The 22049-nt window shown below is 37.5% G+C and overlaps 1 protein-coding gene across 3 annotated transcripts in view; it reads right to left on the minus strand.

The window, feature by feature from the left end:
* GALNT7 (polypeptide N-acetylgalactosaminyltransferase 7) overlaps window positions 1-22049 on the minus strand; it is a 153456-nt gene that overhangs the window by 127339 nt on the left and 4068 nt on the right. The gene's annotated exons all lie outside the window — the stretch shown is intronic.

Here is a 22049-nt window from a genome sequence, read left to right on the forward strand (position 1 = left end):
AAACGTGAATTGCACTTTAAAGTAGCCTAGACACAGAGTCAGTCACTCAGAGCCCCCTTCAGGCTTTGGAAGACTGTTCTTCTTGTGTTTACAGGTCATTTTGGTACTTTTTCAGAAATAACTAAATTTAGCAACATGAGAAATAGTCACAAATACTTACAGATGAAGATGAGGAAGTAGACATAAAAGTTCAAACATATGACAGACTTGTTTAAGGACACTTCATCAGGAGCAAAACACTCAATATTAATTCCAATTAATATTTTGGGTCTTGAAATTAAAGGAAACAAATGGCTTTATAAAGACTTTACGTGTGTGTGAAACCAAATTTTATGAACAAGTTATTATTAAACTAGCACTGAAAAGTAACATCTGTCACTCACTCACTGATTCTAAGTAGAAATTTAGCTAAGAAAATCTAAGCCAGAGTTTTCAGGTTTACAAAACCCTTCACTGATCTCTTCAACAGCAGCAAAAAGTGGAGAGGACATTTTCAGGATTCAGTCTGAATGCTACTATGGCTGAAAACCAGATTAAATTTATCTCCTATAAGGCAAAATCCTAATCAGAGACTCATATGAAATCGCCTCTGAAACAACTGCTTAGATTCAAAACTGATTATCAGTTTCATTTTATTATTAGTAAACTTCATCTCTCCTTTATTTGTGAACATGATAAATTCCTAAATTTACATTCAAAGCCACAGAATATTACTGCAAATGTGGACGTGTTGACAAAAAGCTTCCAACAGCTTTTCAAACATTTTTTAAAATGCAATATGGTGTATACTAGCCCTAGGGCAATAAGACAGAATTTCTGAGATGATAAGTAAATTGCCTACTTTAAATTTAAATTCCCCTTTAAACAACCTAAGACATGTACAAAGAATGCCTCTGTATAAATGCTGTCTGTTAACATGTTATATTAAATCTGACAATAAGAACCCCAATTAGTTTACATCATTAGTCTCCTTAGCCTACTATTATCTCTTAATGCTTTTAACTCTCTGTACCCTAAGCAAACACTTTTAAAAAGTAATAGTTACAAAGCAATTAGTTGAGCCATTAAAGAAATATTTAATTGGTTCCTAGACTATCAAAAAGACTTTAAATCCATTTACAAATAGGAAAGTTTGAAAACTAAAGTCTAATTGCTTTCACTATAACTACATAGCATATGAACAAAATTTACAGCAACTACATAGTAAGTAAAGCAATAAATTATTAGTATTGTCAACAACCGAATATATTTAGCCTCCTTTTTTAAAAAAAAACAATAGTTTTTGGTACAATAATCTATTTTATAAGCCACACGGATGCCTCCCTAATAACAGATTTCAAATTCATTAATTTCACATTCTTTAGAAAGGAAATTAAAAATGAAAACCTTAACCACCCAAAAAAAACTAGTTTTGGGATTGTAATCACAGCAAACACACCACTCATTATTTGGGAGGTTGGTAAATGCCTTTTTCTCATTTGTTGCCTTCTGCTTTATCCCTTATTTACACAGAAATTTCTTCAAATTTCATACTATATATCACAGTTGATGATTCTTTTATTGTCAAAAATATCAACAAAAAGCTAAGTATCACTTTAAAAAACTACAGAAAAGTAATTTTATGGTTATACAAAAACATGCTTTGTCTTCTGTGAATGCGATCCCTTTAAAAAAAAAAAAGTTGGGTTGAGGGGAGAGAAAAGACAGACAAGACACAGGGCTAGGCAGCAACTTCATGTATGTGATGTGAGGGTCCTGCTCAAAAATCTCCCTTTCTGGCTTCCATGTGAATTTTCCATAACAGTAAATTCCTTTAGGGTAAAGCAGGAGATTATTTCTGTACGGAGTATATGTTACTCTAGAATGACTTATGTACAAGTTACAGAAACCAATTTAAGCTAGCTTAAATAAAATAGTATTTGTTATAAGGCTTCACGCCTGTATCACAACCGAATCAGCAGGAAGAACAGGCAGGTCTCATGGTAGTATTAGAAGGTCCTCAGACAGAGGCAGAGGCAGAGTCTTTTTGCCTGTTTGTCCCTCTCCATATCATCTTTATCACTTTTTCTGGAAAGAAAGTGAAAATCTACTTCACTCCTTTCTCTACAGACCGGCTTCCTTGGCAAACCTTTTAGGTTTTCCTCTCCCATAACTTTGCCTGGTATGTGACTGATGCATAAGGAGCTGACCCTGCCTACCGACCAACTCTGCGCCATCTCTAGTGGACAACACCACGTGATTCAAAAATCCCCGGACAAATAATATAGTTGACCTAGCTTGAATACTCCTGTCCCATCAGCTATGTCCATGGAACAGGGTTGAACCTTCCCACCCATGGATGGGGACAGAGAACTGAGAATGGGATGTACCTTAAAATGAAACACATGTGTCTTACAAGGTCCTGCTGAATTCAAATTTTATACATGGAGAGGATAATATTAACCACTGAACACAAATAGGAAGACTGAGGGAGAAAGGCTCAGGCAGGTGCATTCTGATTGTTTCCCAACAATTTATTTCTATAGCCTTTCAAGGCAACGATGATAATTCAAGAACTCGAGTGTACATATAAAGGAGACATGCCGCCTTCCGGTGGCATGGCAGCTGGGGCATCTTTCATTGTTTGGTGATTCTGATGGCTCTCCAGACTACCTTTCAGAAGTAGGGAGGACCCACATACAGAAACTAGAAATTGTTCTGCAAAGGGCAACTTATATAAAAACATGGATGAGACGGCTTTCAGTTTGAAGATAAAGGTATTTTTTTAAAGGAATTTGTTACTTATAAAGTTGAATATCTCAGCAATATGGCTGAAGTACAGAAAAATCATAATGGACAGGGGGAGGGTATATATCAAATACAAAATTCTGAAACAAAGAGGACCCCTTGAAGTCAAAAAAAGAAAGGTTTCAGGGCAAAGGAATAACGCTTCTTTATACAGTAACTGGTAAATATACAGCACATGTCATCTTAATAATGATTTCTCCATGCCCTTTAAATTTGTGGTTTCTACTTGCTGCCCTCACCCACTACACACTACTCCACACACTTCTCCCTCAGCCTGGCAAAGTCCTACTTTGAAAGACAAGCACAAAGTTAATTCTCCACAGACTTGCCTTTTTCCCCTTCCCAGATATGATCCATTTTATTTTAATATTTAACATACAATGTTAGTGTCTTCATATTCACCTTCTACCACAAACCAGGGTGTGACTTACCTGAGAACAGAGATTATATCTTAGTCATCTTTGTTTCCTCAAAGTCCAGTATAACAAAAGATACCTAAAAAAACCCACTAAGTAGTTTTTCTATGAGTCACAGACACTAAAAACAAACTCAAGAAACGGTCATGGAAACTTTTGAATAATATATTCATAACAGATTTCCAAGGAAAGAAAGGAAACTCCAGGCTGCATCCTTACCTATGAGGATGAAAGGATAGAAAGCATGCTTTCTCACGTAAAAGTGACTTTGGTATATGTGCAAGACACTCCTCAAGACTGAGTAGACCACTCTTCTACTCAATCTTGTTCATACCATCTGGCCCAGATCCACCTAATTTCTGTCACAGTACTGTTTGGCACAGTATCTTCCAGCTGAACTTTCCAAAGGAAGACTTTAAACCTGCTACTGTGCCAGTGATTATTATCTTTCAGTTCCAAACCCACCTTTCTATATTTTGCTTTGTGAATCTGGCTCTAGAGCTTTGTAAAAATTTCTTGCCAACAGCCTTCCCATAAGGCTTTACCAAACAGGGGACACTACACAGAAGCAGTAAGGCTGGCGGAAGAGACTTACATCCTTTTGCTTACTCACCATAGTAATTGGAGTAGTCCCAGCATTTATTCATTTATTCAACCCTACTCCTACTCCCCAAATTAGCCCCATTATTTTCAAGAGATACAACAGGCAGTCAGCCAGCCAAGAACTTCCCCATCCCACCCCCAGAGATCTGAACCCCAACTTGCCAGGTGCTTTTCTGAGCTTCCAAATTTTGATAATCCCAACCTCTTCCTTTTATTGCCCTAGTCCTATCTGTGCTAATTCTTCTTGGAGTCACTATCTGTGTGTTTCCTTAATATTTCCATTTTGTTTTCTTCAGTGCTCCAATATAACTTGCCCACTGTAAGACCTACCAATGCTGCTATGCAAATCCACAGACTTTTGCTTATAACCTTCCATGACCCATAATCTTTTCCATGGTTCCCTGACTGCCAACAGCAATGGGGTCTGATAGTGATTTTTGGTAACAAATCTTTGCCAATTCCATGCCTCCTCTGCATTTCTGATACAGGATACAGCTCAGATACGTGGAGTAGGGATTATTCCAGTTGGCAGAAAAAAGACAAGAGACGTTGAATCTGTTAACAACCAAGCAAAGCAATAAATGTAGAATTTCAATAGTCATCATAACCCAATGTTCAACAAACTTACTGAACACTAATGTTAAAAAGCACTGCTTGGTAATAATGAATGAATTTAAAAAACTTAAAGCCTGGCCCTATTCGTGTGAACTTGGGAGACAAGTTTGAAAAGAGACTTGAAATCAACAGTTAACCAAGTAATACAAAAAGTAAGAAATTTATGTTTGGATAAGATCAGATTTACACTAGATACCAAGACCATGCTCACTGTGCTAGGCAAGGAGAAGGTGCAACGAATTAAAGTTAGCTACAAGTGACTTTTGATCCTTGCTTATACAACTTTATCATTTAAAAAATTATATGCTATTACCTTGTAGGAAAGACTACGGTTCCTCCCTTTCTATCTCATTAGTTACCACCAGCTAAAACCATTTTTAGCTATGCACATGGCCACCTAGAATAAAGATACTGAAAGTGATATATACAGGTGAAGAAGCAAATCCCTTCTGATTCCTTCCTTCCTACTGCTGCAATGTGGACACGGTAGTAAAATCTCAGACCATGTAGATGAAAGCAACTCTCCAGGAATGACAGAGTAACAAGAGAGAAGGGGCATGGATCCCTAACAATACCATAAAAGACTATGAAGTATTACCATTATCAGTTTGGGTATTTATGTAAGAGAAAAAAAAAAACTAACATTTTGGACGGCTGTTATAGTAGCCAAACCTATATTTTAATTAACATAAACTCCAAATATGTACTATCCCGTAAAGTTCACACACAGTCAACAGAACCAACTGAGAGTTGAATCTATTGCTCAGTTTTCATGTGTTTCCATAAGGTTGGGATAGTGGTAGAAATAATGTTTCCCAGCAGGTACCATTCAAAGACTTCCAGAGGCATTCGTGAACACTGAATAGAGAATAAAAATGTTCAAGATAGATAATGTTAATTTTGTACACAGAAGTCCCTTGGAGCAAGGGAAGAATATCCATGATTACTGCAGGGAGTTGCCAAAAGAAAAGGTGGTGCTTTCGGTGCACACTTTACTAGACTAATATTTTAAAGCACTTCATTCAATCTTGCCTATGTAGAAAAATTTATCCAACTAATAGACACAATATGGCTCTGGTGCTTGCAAAATGTTCTTGGAAGTATATTTGATTTGGGGGACATATTTTGATATTTCCATGATATGATGAGTTTCCAATAACTGAAACATAATTCATACACTGGACATCTATTTCTGTATGAATAGAAATCTAATATGGGTTATACTTAAAACCATTTGACTCACAACTGGAGTCAAGGAACCACTTACTTTGGGGTTCCCTGCATAAAAGAAATTCCCAAATATAAATACTTAGCAGATTCATCAGGCTCTGTGGCAATGTAGCAAGATGGAGGTAACTGCCAAGCTGGGGTTGTTCTAGGAAACCTATTTTAACTATCAGTAGAATTTTTCTGTAATTGTGAAATACACTGTAAACAGAAATCTTTTTTGATAAATAACTGCAAGATCAGTGAGATGTATTCAAATGGAAAACAATATGGGGAGCTTAAGTGCTGATATGAGTATAAGGTGATCACATGAGCCCCTCAAGTTTGAGGATTAAGAATGAAGTGCAGGTCTCACCAGGATTCACCACCAGGGAGACAAGGAGTACTTGTAAACCAAACAAAAACCACTGGAACACTTTAACCTCTCCCCCCAGGGCAGTAAGGCCACAGCAGACAGGGGTATAGTATAAAGTAGGGTGTTGAAGAGTTTAGGAACTCTATAGTATAAAGTAGGCTGTTGAAGAGTTTAGGAAACAGCCACATGCTAAAAGAGCATTACCATCAGTCATAATCAGGTACATAATGAGGAACCTTGTACATAATGAGGTCAGATATATCGGTATGGACTCAAGTGGTCAGGAAAAGCTTCAGAGAACAGGTAATCCTGAACTGATCTTGAAGGATGCTAAGATTTACACAGCTGGATGATGGCATGCTGCACATGAACACGTAAGGAAGGCCTCAAGGCAGAATTCAGCAAGCCAAGGCAGCCAGATTCCTCCCCTGAAGACAGGTCCATCTGTCCACAGTACTTTCTCTTCTCTCAGGACACTAAAGTTCTTTAAAGAAAACTAGATGTTCTTTAAAAACTGGATCAGTGACCAGGTCAGTTTGTGAAAGATGTGCTAAAATGCTGAAGTTTCCTTTCTATAGTACTTTTCAGAGCTTTTAACATACCAATGTATGCTGGGAAATCTCTGAGGGGATGATACAATATGCAACACTTATCAACCTTACTGGCCCAAAACCCCTTTTAAAAGTAATGCCTGCTAATACACCTTGGGTTATAGAACACAGTTCAGGAAGTGCTACTTGGTGGTACTGAATCCCACCTGAAAAGATAGGCTCTGCAGTCAGCCTAGATTTGAATTCTAGTTGTTACCTACAAGACTAAGTGACCTTGGGCAAGGTATTTAATTTCTCTAAGCCACAAATTTCCCCAACTGCAAAATATCAGATTAAATTAAGGATGTAAACATACCCAAGAGTTCAGTATAGGTTACTTATTAGTATTTGATGCTCCATTTTCAGACTAGAATTGGGCTCCCCACATGGGTGGGGAGTGACTGTGCTGACCTATTGTATTAGTATATAAGTATAAATAAATGCATAGTGTCTGTATGTATTTAAGATGCAAACACATGGAAAAGAAGAGCCCTATCACCTCATAGTGTAATAAGTGTAGTCCAACTATGCAATGACTAAAAGAAAGGGTATTGTTTTAATTTTTAAATATTCCTAATATGAAGGAAAATGAGAAAATCCTGGAGTGGCTGAGTTGCATCAGGAGAAAGAAAAGCGAAATTATACTTCACGACACACACACTATAGGAGTAAGACTAATAAACAAAATTCAAGAAACCAATATTTTTATTAAACCTCATATTTAACCCCATGGCAGGGACTTAAATTGCTTAATACTAACTCACTAGGCAGAAGTTTAAAAGCTTTAGAGTGCTTTACAGTCCACAACTTTAAGTTGTCAACTATGTTGGGGTAAAGAATAGGGAAGAGATCGTGAAATAAGTAACATCCATAAAACACTTGTTCTTCCAGTGATGGCTTCTGTTTTTCTTCATTTAATTGCTGGTCTTTCCAGAAAGGACTAAAAGTTTAAGCAATCTTAATAAACCATCTTACAAAATTCAAAATCATGCCTTGGCTTTTTTCAAGGGCAGGTGAAAAAATTTTGCAAATGTGGTGTATATGACAATTTCAGATCTCTAATTCCCAGCACACAGGTTTTTTTTTTCTTTTTTTTTCTAATGTCCTCTTTCCTTAAACCATCTCAATACTAAAATGACCAGATGGTTAAAAAAAAAAATTACAAATCTATACATATCCTAAAAACAATTAAAATATTTCTACAGTGAAATTTAAAAAGCAATCCACAGAGTTTGTGGATTAAAAAGCAATCCACAGACTGTGGACTATGTCTATGCATAGTACATACATTTAGGCAAGAAATACACCAAATAGCTAATGATAATTATCTTTGGATAGGATGGGTTGTAGATAATTTTGTTTCTTACTTGCTTTAACTTTTTAATATTTTCTACAATGAACATACATTCTTTTTTTCTTAATGTAAATGTATTTTAAAAGTAAGTAGGCCCAGCGCGGTGGCTCACACCTGTAATCCCAGCACTTTGGGAGGCCGAGGCAGGTGGATCACAAGGTCAGGAGATTGAGACCATCCTGGCCCAACAGGGCGAAACCCCGTCTCTACTAAAAATATTAAAAAATTAGCTGGGCGTGGTGGCACGCACCTGCAATCCCAGCTACTCGGGAGGGTAAGGCAGGAGAATCACTTGAACCAGGGAGTTGGAGGTTGCAGTGAGCCAAGATTGCACCATAGCACTTCAGCCTGGTGACAGAGCAAGACTCCATCTCAAAAAAACAAAAAACAAAAGTAAGTAAACAATAATATTTGCCTCTCTCCCTATTTGAGAACACTGGTTCATTGAAGGATATAACTTTGAAGGCAAAAGTCTAAAAGTCCAGGAGAAAAGACAATATTCAGCCCTCCTTCACTTATAATTCAAAATAATGAATTCATAATAAGTTTGCAGAACTTAAGTATTTTCATTTTTAAAGCACTCTTGAAACTATGTACAAATTGTGCTCATCCAAGAAGAAGGAACAGAAGGAAGGAAAAACAGTATGTATAAAAGTGCAAGTTAAACGCTGTCATAGAAGCTCTGATAAACTGGAAACACAGGAACATTGCCATGAAGTTGATTTTATGTCTACTTTACAGATGAGAAAAAGGAAGTTCTCAGTAAATAAATCACTCGGTCAAGCTCACTAAAACTATTAACAGTGATTGTACCAGCATTTTAATCCATGTCAGAGTCCATGTGTACTTTTACTATATAATGATGTCAGTTTTCATTTTTAATCTGCCAGCTGCCACCTTGTCCTTGGGGAGCTACATGTTACACAGTAAGGAAAATTGCATATCAATATAATTTCTCTAGAAAAGTCAGTATTCATAGGGATTAATATTCATGGTTATCGACTCAATTTAAAAAAAAAAAAGTCTGTATGTGGTTTAGACCCATTCACCCTTCCTACTCCCTAACCCCAAGACAAATGATTGGCGTAAGCCATGACCTTGTACTATACAGCAGGCCCCTCCTCCTTTTATGTGGAACACACTTATCTTCTTCCTACACCTTAAAAGCTCATTCTCCTTGCCCTACGCCCAAGCTCTCCTAAGGAATACCATAATCAAGTTGAATGTAATTTCCCTAGGAATCTTTTGAATTGATTAAGGATGTGTTTGGGTTTTTCAAAATCTCAATGAGACAGTGACAAGAAAACATCACTAGGATAGCAGCTTATCCCAAAACCATGAGATTGCTAAATCTCTTGAACCGAAATAATGTTTAGTTATCTCTTTCTTGACTAGCACACAGTTCATACAAATAGTAGACTCTAAAATGTATACAAGGAAATTAAAAAAAAAAAAAAAAAAAACTTTCCCAGTAGCACAGGTTTAACCCCCACTACTTCCTGGTAACTAGTTGCAATACAAAGTTCTGAATTTAGTATTCCTAAACTATAAGTCCTTTTTGCTTGTGCTAAATATCTACTACATTTTAATTCAGTATACTGCCTGGGACAGGAAGCATTTAAGCAGTAGTATAAAATCAGAAATGCAGTACCTGTATTATTTTAAGAATAAGGGATTTCTCTCAGTCAAGTATGATAGTAATCAAAACCCTAAATTATACTAGCTTCTTTTCCCCAAAACGAATTTTTTCACTTTTTTTTTTTTTTTTTTTTTGAGAATCATTGATCTTCTTCACTCCCAGTAGTAAGTTAAACCTGTACATATACTTAGTATGTGCTATCTATGCTGCTACACACTTTCATAGAGTGGCGAAGAGAATTCAACGAATCTGAGTCTTCTCTAGGCAAGGCAAAGGTGATTTCTGACTTATAACAAGCAAACTGAAACAGACCAAATTTCTCATGCATTTTGCTTCATGACAAATCTGTTAAAGCATGGTGATTTCTGTTTTGCTTTTTTACTTTTTTGGGTGTCAGTCATCTGTTACCAATGTATTTTTTAACCATGTAAAATCCTAAATAATGACAAACAGGAATATCAGTACTGGTCCATGGATTTAAGAAATTAGGTAAATCAATATGTATCTAAATGGAAAGTACTAGAAATCAGGAACCTGACTGAAGAAGGCACTGTATATTTTCTGATCTTCTTTACCACTTAATATGGTTATCATGTAAAACTGTGGCAAGTGGCCCAATGCTCATAGACAGCTGACAACAAGTAATGGGGATGGAGTGAAGCAGATTGAAACATCATTGTTCAGCTTTCAGAATATTAACATTAATATTTCAAAGTACCGAAAACCCTCTTCTAAAACAGTTTTTTTACATTATCAGGAGGATGTTCCATTTAGTAATTTAAATTTGATTTGATTTTCATCACTGCATATATAAGGCAATTTTAAATTAAGCCCACATCAACCCAGGAAAATTTGCAGTCCTGTGACAGAAAGGAGCCTTGTGCCAGAAAATCAAATCCCTAATCTTTCTCCCATTCCTGCTCAATCACTAGTCTTTAACTTTCATCATTCATCCCTCTCAAGACCTGTGGTATTTCAAAGGATATAACAGCCTCTTAATGCAGCTTAAAAAAAAAAAAAGTGCAGCATGTGAGAGGAATAGTGGGAGAAATGAAATTTTATTTTCTCATTATCACTGGCTCAAGAGTTAAAGGTTCAGTTATCCTTAATTAAAAAGTATCAGGTACATAGAGAAAAAGCAGTGTGTGTGTATGTGTGTGTGTGTGTGTGTGTGTGTGTGTGAGAATTATGAGTAACCTGCTAGCCTCACCATTCAAAGGTTTGGTTATCTTTAATTTAAAAGTATCAGGTACATAGAGAAAAACCAGTGTGTGTATGTGTATGTGTGTGTGTGTGTGTGTGTGTGTGTGTGTATGTATTATGAGTAACCTGCTAGCCTCACCATTCAAAGGTTTGGTTATCTTTAATGTAAAAGAATCAGGTAAATAGAGAAAAAGCAGTGTGAGTTTATGAGTATTATGAGTAACCCGCTAGCCTCATCATTCAGGGGTAACATGCTGTGTGTGTGCGTATATGTGTGTGTATTATGAGTAACCTGCTACCCTCATCATTCAGAGGCAACATGCTCTGTGTATGTGTGTGTGTGTGTGTGTGTGTGTGTGTGTGTGTATTATGAGTAACCTGCTAGCCTCATCATTTAAGGGCAACACGCTGTGTGTGTGTGTGTGTGTGTGTGTGTGTGTGTATTATAGTAACCTGCTAGCCTCATCATTCAGAGACAACACGCTGTGTGTGTGTGTGTGTGTGTGTGTGTTATAGTAACCTGCTAGCCTCATCATTCAGAGACAACACGCTGTGTGTGTGTGTGTGTGTATTATAGTAACCTGCTAGCCTCATCATTCAGAGACAACACGCTGTGTGTGTGTGTGTGTGTATTATAGTAACCTGCTAGCCTCATCATTCAGAGACAACACGCTGTGTGTGTGTGTGTGTTATAGTAACCTGCTAGCCTCATCATTCAGAGACAACACGCTGTGTGTGTGTGTGTGTGTGTGTGTGTGTGTGTGTGTGTGTGTATTATAGTAACCTGCTAGCCTCATCATTCAGAGACAACACGCTGTGTACCCACATGGCAAGTTTACTTTTTCTAGCTACCTGCAGTCAATAAAATATACAACTGACATTTTTTAACCTTAAAAGAATCATTCTTACATTTAGCACCCACTGGAATCCAAAAGAAACTGACCAATGAATCACTCAAATTCCAGGCCTCATAATCAGAGAAAGGAATCCACTGTACCAAGGGAGAAAAAAATAGATTGTAGTTATTTTTAAAAATAATTAAAGGAATAATAGGAAATGTATCTAAATTCACCAGAAAACAAAAATACTGAACAAATGTACATTACTTTTGCTGTTACCTTAAGTTTTCTAATTTTCTATATTTAAAAAAGCATCTATTCCTTAACTGACACTTACAACTTCCTTTTAGTTATTCTTTCTGCATTTATCAGCCCTTAGAAATCATAAAACATTACAAACAAAATATGTTACTTTTAAACATAAGTACCTGTCACTTAAGCTAAAGAAGTAGATGCAAATAAGAATAAATGTTTCAAGCCATTCATTTATCTTTAGGAAGTGATTTTTGCCAACATATAAGACTGTAACATTTACTTTTACCTTACTGTTACCAGTTAACAGAGCGGTGCTCAAGGATGATAACTGCTTCTTACAAAACATGATTTTACCACTGTGAAACTATTAGACTCTCTGGCTGTGATTCGCTTTCCATTTAGTCACAGTGTATAGGCTGATCAAACAAGAGTGGCTGTACTCTTCCTGCAGTCATAATTAATGGAAAGTAAGATGAAGCCACATTCATTAAAACCTTCCTCGGATTTTCAAATAGGATACTGGGAAAAATAATCTGAGAATGACCATACAGTACATACATATTTTGACCAATACTTGGATGATACCAGCAGTTCCTTTCTCAGGTTAAGCAAACAGCATGACCTAGGAAAAGTCATGGTATTTTCAGCTCTATTATGTTTGCAGGTTGATTCCACGCTTCAAAATTTTCAAAGTTAACAACTGTGCTTTCACGTACCCTACATTTATTTTAAAATAGAAGTGTTACATGTGCCATGATTTAGAGTCTAAATGTTAGCTACAAGAAGAGGAATAGAGTAATCTTAATTTCATACAGAAAATGTATTTCTTTAAAATACTGAGGTATTTAAAAACCATTCTCTCTTAGTATATGTTTAGAATAGAGAATTTTAGAAAATTATTTACTGAAGTTTTTTTTTTTTCCTCTACTACCATGATCTCCCTGGACTGTAAGCAAATTTATTTTCATTGATCACTAAAATGGAAACATTCTCCTCCAGCCTCTCTGACGAACACTGGACCTAGAATTTCCTCTGAGGTCTTCACACAGGGAGCAACAGTTAACGAAACTGCCGGCCTGTATATCCCCATTCCCCAATCTTTTGCTAATTGTTCAAATATAATTATATATTTTAAGTGATAAAAATTTCTAATCTTGACAGTGATCTTTTAGTTTAAGAATATCTACCATAGTAGAAAAATCTGCATGTGTAAAGTAATAAAATTTCAGTCATATTCCATTACTCTAAAAAGCACTTTGTAGTCATTTTTTCCGTACCATAATTGAGAGCTTATTTGCCAAAAATCTAATGGATTTTTAAAATTCATATTAAATCATCCTGGCAAGAACTAGCAGATTTTTGAACAGGGGTGTTTAGACACTTTCTTTCAAAAGATGATGTAAAACTGCAAACAGATTGTAAAGGTAACACTAAGATTTACACAGCACACCTTGCTGTATTAGAGATTAAAAGATTAAACCTGTTGGGTTAGGCAATAAGAAACACAATGATCAAATTGTCTAATAAAAATTGCATGCCAAAATACTAAACTGCCAGAAGAAAACTACCAGGAGAAGGGTAAAGATTTAAGTCTTCTCAAGCAAGCATAATTAAAACCTATATCCAATGAGACAAACATTTTAGAAAATGCCTCAGACAAGTTTTGAAATGGCAATGCAAAGTATACCTTTGACTTCCAGGTACATGGGCTTTTATTAACAAAGAACTGGCCAGGTGCAGTGGCTCACACCTGTAATCTCAGCACTTTGGGAGGCCAAGGCAGGCGGATCACCTGAGGTCAGAAGTTCAAGACCAGCCTGGCCAACATGGTGAAACCCCATCTCTACTAAAAATACAAAAATTAGCAGGGCATGGTAGTGGGCACCTGTAATCCCAGCTATTAGAGAGGCTGAGGCAGGAGAGTCACTTGAACCTGGGGGGCAGAAGTTGCAGTGAGTCAAGATCGCGCCATTGCACTCCAGCCTGAGTGACAAGAGTGAAACTCCATCTCAAAAAAAAAAAAGGAACTGCAGTATGGAGAAATATATTGCATGGTAAATTTTTCTAGGCAAATAATTTCCTTCACAAATATGTGTTTTTCATAACAGCATTAAACAATCAAGCAAAAAAAAAAAAAAAAAACTTAATTGACTTAACCTAATTAGACTGTTCCTGACATTTTTAAAATGTTTACATAAATGACCATAAACTATAAATCTAAACAGAATTAGAATCTTCTAATAATGATGCTATTTTCACATTTTCCATTTCTAATTTTCATTACTCAGATATCTTTGATATATTCTGGCAAAATGACACTTGCATGACTCACTTAAGTATACTGATAGTTTTATTTTATGCTAGGGTTGTAAAGGAACTATTTTTGCAATAATAAATGTTAATAAACAGTATATAAAATATTTACTTCAAATCTACAGAATAAAAAATGTGAAGTACAGCAGTAAGTACTGACAAGGACTTATAGAGAACTTCATGCATCATGACTTAAGGACTTCTTTTTTGCAATGTACAACTGTACGTTACTGTTCCTTTTTTGTTTTGCTTTCTACTTAGGCTTTCTAAGGAATATATTTTAAAAAAAAAAATTCTCACAGAATCATAAAGATACTACATTGATGGTGTCATGATATCACTTCTCTACAAGTGTTAATTCTTAAAATTCTGTGGAACAGTTCAAAGGGGTCTCTTCATACTACATTAGGAATTGAAACTATTGTTTCACTCTAATAACTAGAATCAACTGGTTGGTTTTAAATCAAGAGTTCTTGTAAAAGGAGTTAGGCATTTGCACAGTTGTAAAAGCTACTTGCAAACCTTGCTCACATTAAAGAGTATCTTATCAGGTTTGGTTGGTTTGTTTTTTAAGCGACAAGATCTTGCTATATTGCCCAGGCTTCTAGCCACAAGCAATCCTCCAGGTTCAGGCAGCCAAAATGCTAGGATTATAGGCATGAGCCACCACACCTGGCTGGTGTTTCTATTAAAAGGAAAACCAAAAGTTAAAGAAGAATTATTAATACAAACAGTTTAATAAATAAAAATGCTGACATACCCAACTTCTAATAAGAGTGAACTCCCTCCAAAAAAGTTTTGGCAGTTTCTCAGTTACTGCCTATTTAATAGGCAGTAATACTTACATAATAAATAATACCATTTCTTTTTATAAGACACCAGTGAATACACAGCTTTCATAGGAAGCATAGCTTTACCAGTGAATACATAGTTTTCACAGTAAACAGCTATGCATAAAAAATAATTTCATAAAGGTAACTACAAATGCTAAAATTACAATTAAGCCAGATAATCATTAAGCATGTTAAGTTTACTACCGAAGACGGCAGCATACCTCTTGAGGCTCAGATGTATTCCTAAACCCAGGGAATTGGTAAAAATTAAAATTAAAAAAAAGACTAGGTCATCTACACTATTCTGTTACAGAATGGTTCCCAATAGTATGTGACTTAATTTTAACTCATCCAGTTTAAAATATTCTTGGTAGTAGCAGATTCCTATTGCTTAGAAGCCTATTCACAAACTAGTTGGTATTGATATAATACTGCAGCTAATTGTACCTTCTAGATTTGGGAAACCAGGCTGCTCTGCACCAATTCTGTAAACCTAATTAGATAATGTAAAGTTAATTTTTTCCTCAAGTTTCAGCGTACCAGTTCTTGTATGCAGTGAAGTGAATCAGGTCTCCCTGTCGACATGTTTAAATGCTTCTTGGGAGTAATGCTTGAAAATGCTACAAAGGCTGGGGAGCCCAGAAGGGAATTTATAATGGTGCAGAAATGAGAACATTTCTCATCTGGAAATATTCAGGATTCTTAGCAAATGAAGCAACTGAAAGTTAGCTCTTCCCTCTCCAAAAAGATGTAGACTCTGGGTGACTGCAGTTCAAGTTGTCTCAGTGTTGCTTTCAGGATCACAGGGCTGAACTAGAATTTAATGATAAACCTCATTTTTAAAAACTAAGAATATTGAAATGCTGAGCATACGTTTTCTCTATGCTAAGAATAGCACAGTTTTGTTGTTCTGTTTTTTTAATACACTTCAGTCAAGTTAATGTACTAAAAACTAAAAATTGTCTAATGTTCTCAGAATAAAATATATTTTCCAATTTTAAATATTAAATTGTTTTTCTAGTCACAGCTTTTCAAATCACTGGATTTTAGACTTGAGTAAAAAAATGACTAATAAGTGTTGCAGTATCTAGCTTATATAGTATTATATAGGATCACAACTAAAATATATATACATAGGTGTCTGCACACACACACACAGAGTTGTGGGTAGGGAGAGGTGGAAAGGCACATAAAGTTACAGTAGTCCAGATATAACCAAAAATGGGTTAAGTTCCTCTTCGATAGTTACAGCTCTCTAATAAAATTTTTTCTCTATTTGTATTTTTCCCATAGTGAAGATGACTCTTCATGACCTGAACTTCTTTATCATCTGAACCAGTTTTCCTGGGCCACAATATTTACTGAGATGCCAATGATGATGATGCTGTGGGCCCTCTCTAGACCAAAGTACTACTGGTTAGCTTAGCAGGCAGGTAACGCTTCCACAGCCACTTGTTTCAGCTTTCATTCTAGTCAGTTCTCAAATATTGTAACATTCGAATTTGTTGATGGCCCTGCCCTTAAAGAAATTATTTTTGCTCTCGGTTAGGCAATATTGTCTAAGTCATTTTACTTCTGTCTATGTCTTCTTTCATCTCTCCCCACCAACCCCCTAGAGCCTAAAAGAAGGCATTTTCCATGTTTCTTTCTTAATACACACATTTTTCTCCTCCATCCACACAGGCTCCTTTAACTTACCAATCTGCTCCCTGAGCTTCAGACACCACCCTCTGGCCAATGAAATGCATCCACTTCTGATTCCATGCTGCGCTCCATGTACCTGGTTAGACACCTTCGCTCAACTGACCTGTAGTCTATAAAATACTATATGCCAAACCAAACCAAATTTTTCATTTTGCAGCCACCAAATCTATATAACCTCTAGACTGGCACTCCTCAAAAGCATGATCCCTAGACAAGCAGCAGCAGCATCAGCATCCCTGGAGAACTAGTTAGAAATGCAAATTATCTGCTCTATCCTAAATCTACTCACTCAGAAATTCTGGGCATGGGGCCAAGTTATCCGTTTTCTCACACCCTCTAGGTGATTCTGAAGCCTACAGAAGTTTGAGAGCCAGTGCTTTGGACAGCTGTATTCCTTCTAAAGGCATCAACATCCTTTCCTTTACCATCAAGAATGATTCCTCCTCCCACTGGGCAATTCTATTATACTTCCATAATCTCTTCCTCTGTATTCAGTTTCTAGGTCCTTCTCCTTAGTTTAGGCTTCATTATATCCTTCAGACATAATTCTTTCCTCACTGAAATCTAGCTTTCACTGTTTCCAGATTATTCCTTATAGCCCAGCTCTGACCATTCCAAGTCTTTCATGGCTCAGATTCTATTTATCTTTCTAGGGTCCTCTCTTCTATTCCACCCCTCTCCAACCCAATTTTCCAGCCATGTTGTCCCCAGGATTGGTCACAGTCATTTATGCTGTTGCACACAGTCTCCTCTGTCCTCGTCTCTCCAGCATGTCTTTTTATAAGACAAGCTCTCTGACAGCATCCAGCCCCATACGCTAGATGCTCCTTTCTCTGTGATCCCACAGCACCCAGTGGACTTAACTAATACAGTTTTTGTCTTACTCACCGCAATTGTTTACTTGTGCATCTGGCCCGCAAACTGTGGCCAAAAAGGACTATTATTCATTTTATTTATCTAGGAACATACATTTTAAGCAAGACACCCATATAATTTACCATCCAACCCAGGATATTTCTGAGAGTGAAAGGATAATAATGGCTAATGGGCAGCAAATGTAAACTAAAACAAATAATCACCCTAATAACAGACCACAGGAGCCACACAAGCCCATCATCTGAGTCCTGACTACATCTTCAAGCTCATCCAGCACTGTACTCCCTCCAAATTCAACAAACTCCAGCTATACTGGCTTCAAACACTCCAGTCTCATTCCATCCTCAGGAATTTTGCACTTCTGTTCCCTCTGCCTGGAACGCTCTTCCCCCAGATTTGCATGATAGTCTTACACTTACTCCTGAAGTCTCTGCTCTGGCCATCGCCTTCCCTGATGTTCCCTGAGTGGTCCCCTCCACCCCATTCTCTCTTTTTTTATTATTATTATTTTTTTTTTAACTTTTTTTTTTTTTTTTTGAGATGGAGTCTTGCTCTGTTGCCCACGCGGGAATGCAGTGGCGCAAGCTCCACTTACTGCAACGCCTGCCTCCTGGCTTCAAGCAATTCTCCTGCCTCAGCCTCCTGAGTAGCTGAGATTACAGGCGCATGCTACCATGTCTGGCTAATTTTTGTATTTTTAGTAGAGACAGGGTTTCACCATGTTGGCCAGGCTGGTCTCAAACTCCTGACCTCAAGTGATTCGCCTGCCTAGGCCTCCCAAAGTGCTGGGATTACAAGCATGAACCACCGCCTCCCATTCTCTTTCATATTACCAAGTACAGATGCTCCTCGACTTACCGGGGTTACACCCTGCAACAAACCCATTGTAAACTTGAAGAATCATAAGACATCTTAAGTCCAGATGTGCTCAGACTTATGACAGAGTTACACACCGATAAACCCATTGAAAAGTCAAAAACTATAAGCTGAATCATGGTAAGTCAGGGACCATCTACATTGTCTTCAGTGTTTATCTGAAATTACCCTGCTAGCATCTATATATCCACTTTTCAATGAAGTCCATATGTGTACTTGTCTGTGTTGTTAAAAACTGTAGTGCAACATCAGAAAGCACAGCTCTGAAGTTAGAACACCTAAGATTGAATCCTGGCTCTACAATTAATTAAGTGAATAACCTTGGACAAAGAGTTCACCTCTCTATACTACGACAGCCTCATCTATAAAGCGGGGATTCCCTCAGACTTGCAATAGAGGGTGGTTGTTACAAATAAACGACCAAATACATGTAGAATATTTATTAGGCCCAAAGTAAGGATTCAATATATGTAAACTATTATTGTTGCTGTTATTACTGAAATCCTTAATTTAGCTACTTTTCAGATTGTACATTCATTCTTCAGGAATGAGAATTGAAATTCAAAATATGAACAAAGACAATTATCTAGTTTGAAGCTGAATAATCACAATCATTTTCCTGCATTCAATAGCTACTCAAATCTTGCTGACCAACTTTTTTAATAACTCAAGTTAGAAATTCCACATATTCTGTTTACAGATGGCTCAAGCTCAGAATTTTGCTTTTCATTCATGATGAATTATTTTTCTCTCTTCCTCTTTCTCCAATTTACTATCGTCTGATCTAACACAGTTTATACAGAAACCCAAATCATATCTCACACGTTATCTCCCATTCCATGCAACCAGCCTAAGTCACAAAATAGACTGCTGTTCAACAGTTTTCATTCTCTCTTTACTAATAATTGTGCACTCCCCAAAAGGCCATTTTAAGGCTTCTCCACCTACTGGTTTGACTGCTGACGAAATATATCCTTGTGACAGTTCTTATATTATTTCTTTACATTGCTACTGGATTAAGGAATAGCTCTCCCCACCCCCAACTAGATTGTGAGAGCAGGAACTCCCACTTCGGGTGTTCTCAGTATTCCTCATGAGGTCTTAGGGAGGGGAGGACGGGGAAGGGGGCAGGGGCAAGCAGATGGTAACAGGGCTGATGCCTGACCTCACATAGACCACTGGATGGGAAACATTTCCACAGAAGTGATAAATACAGCAATTCTTAGGAATTCACCAAACATTTCCGAAATGTTCAGACCTATGTGGGAGACATAAATGGATGTACCTTACTTTAGTTTCTTTTAGCATCTTTCCTGGTGCTAATTTTATAGAAGGCACATATCAAATATTGAGGAAATACTCAATGAACAGGAAACATGAACCCTGCCTTCAAAGGGCACATGGTCAGTGGTTGGAAGCCTTGTTTGGTTTAGAGGACACTTTAGGAAACACGAAAGCTTCTGATTATCAACCTAGAAAAAAATGCAGATGTATGCAAAAGTTCACATTAACTTCAGGAAGTCTATAAACCCCAGATTTCTCAGACTTGGTGATGTGAGATTTTTAATCATTATGTGTGGGGAGAGAAGGTGAATGGGTGATTGAAAACAGCAAAGAAAACAAAAACCAATCCTAAGGTGTGTAGCCTGGGAAACTGAGAGAACAGTGACCATTTAAGACACTACACTTTCACTAAGTGATAGCTCCATCCCTAATAGTATAAACAGAGCTTCCATTTGAAATACAATCTCATGTTCAAGGGCAGAATTTTTCAAGTTACAACTGATCATCACTGAGATAAAATGGCTTTGGTAAGGTGGAACTTGACTGCCAGGGTAATCAATTCAGCCACTAGTCCTCATTTAAGCTATATTCCTTTCAAACCTGTTAGCTTGCCTATCACATAAACCTCTTGGCCTAGTAGTTCCTGAATTAGTCCTACTATGTACACCCTGAACCTAAGTGGCATTAATGACTTGACTAAAGTTGCATTTGCATATCCAGAGAGTCATTAGTTTACACACAGCTTCTCACCAGCACTGAATGTTTTAATGCAGGGGTTCCCAACCCCGGGTCATGAACAGGTACCTATCCATGGCCTGTTAGGAACCAGGCCGCACAGCAGGAGGTGAGTAGCAGTCTGGCAAGTGAGCATTACCGCCTGAGCTCTGCCTCCTGTCGGATCAGTGGTGGTATTAGATTCTCACAGGAGCATAAACCCTATTGTGAACTGCATGCAAGAGATCCAGGTTGCGCACTCCTTATGGGAATCTAATGCCTAATGATCTGAGGTGGCACCGTTTCATCACCAAACCATCCCCCACCCAACCCAATCCCCCCAGTCTGTGGAATAATTGTCTTCAACAAAACCGGTCCCTGGTGCTAAAAAGGTAGGGGACTACTGTTTTAATGGATCTGTCAACATTTCCTTTAAAAACCTTTATTTTCAGAGGCTTATGAGTCAACTGTAGACAGTCACTCAGGACTAAAACCTGGGATAAATCGTGTTAGTCTGAGACGTATTATAATTTATTTAATTAAAGGAGCTTTCTGTGATTTGCAAGTCTAAACAGATAATCTTAATAAATGCTGTCCTTAAAATATCCAGAGGACAAAGACTTAAAAAAAAAGGCTTCCCATAATCATAATACAACACAAGAAAGTATACATTTCGCCTTGAGAACTTTCCATAATGGAACAAATAATCTATCATCCTAGGCCTCCTGACACCTTCGCTACCATATCCAATCGCCAAATCCTGATGCCTTTGCATCTTTAGGAGCTCTTGAATCAATTTATTTTTTTCTATCTCTACCACCACCCTGCCAATCTAAGCAAGGATTATGTCCCACCTGAATAATGACCACCCCCACCAGGACTCCTGCTACCTGTTCTATAGACAAATACATACTTTCTGTAGGCAGCCTGAGTGCTCTTTTCAAAACACAAATCCACTCTCCCCTACTTAAAATCCTTCAATGGCTTCTCACTGCACTTAAGATCTCCTTAGCGTGGACTACGAGACCCATGCTTTCCTGAGTGGCATCATTCCACTTCTCATGCTCCATGTTCCAACAACATTCATCTCCTAGTTTCTCACTATTTCACCCATGCTACCTCCTGCCTTAGACCTTTGCACAATTGCTCCTTCTCAAGAATGCTGCCACCCACTTCCAGATTAACTACTTTTCTTGAAATGTTCAGATTTTGCCTCAAAAGTCAGAGTAGGCAGCTAGGCAGACATGAGCAGGGCAGGAAAGGCCCCTCACCACCAGGAATGTCAGGTGGCCAAAGGGTGATGGTCAGGCAGTTGTTAAACTGTCTCTCTGAAATAATAATTGGTCGCAGCCAACACCATGGAAAGGCAGTCTCCCAATAGACAGAAAACACCTAACGCTGGTTATCAGCAGGTTCCCGCTAAGATCTCAGGAGTTGGGCCAGTGGGCTTCAGCATGTGCACTAAGAGGCAAAATGGCGGCTTTTAACTCGTACTTGCCCTTCCTCTAGGAAGGCCCAAATGGTAAGGGAAAAATGCCTCAGGTGAGCATGAGTACAACTTCAGTA

Source organism: Macaca thibetana, chromosome 5 (assembly GCF_024542745.1).
Source record: "Macaca thibetana thibetana isolate TM-01 chromosome 5, ASM2454274v1, whole genome shotgun sequence".
Lineage (NCBI taxonomy): Eukaryota > Metazoa > Chordata > Mammalia > Primates > Cercopithecidae > Macaca > Macaca thibetana.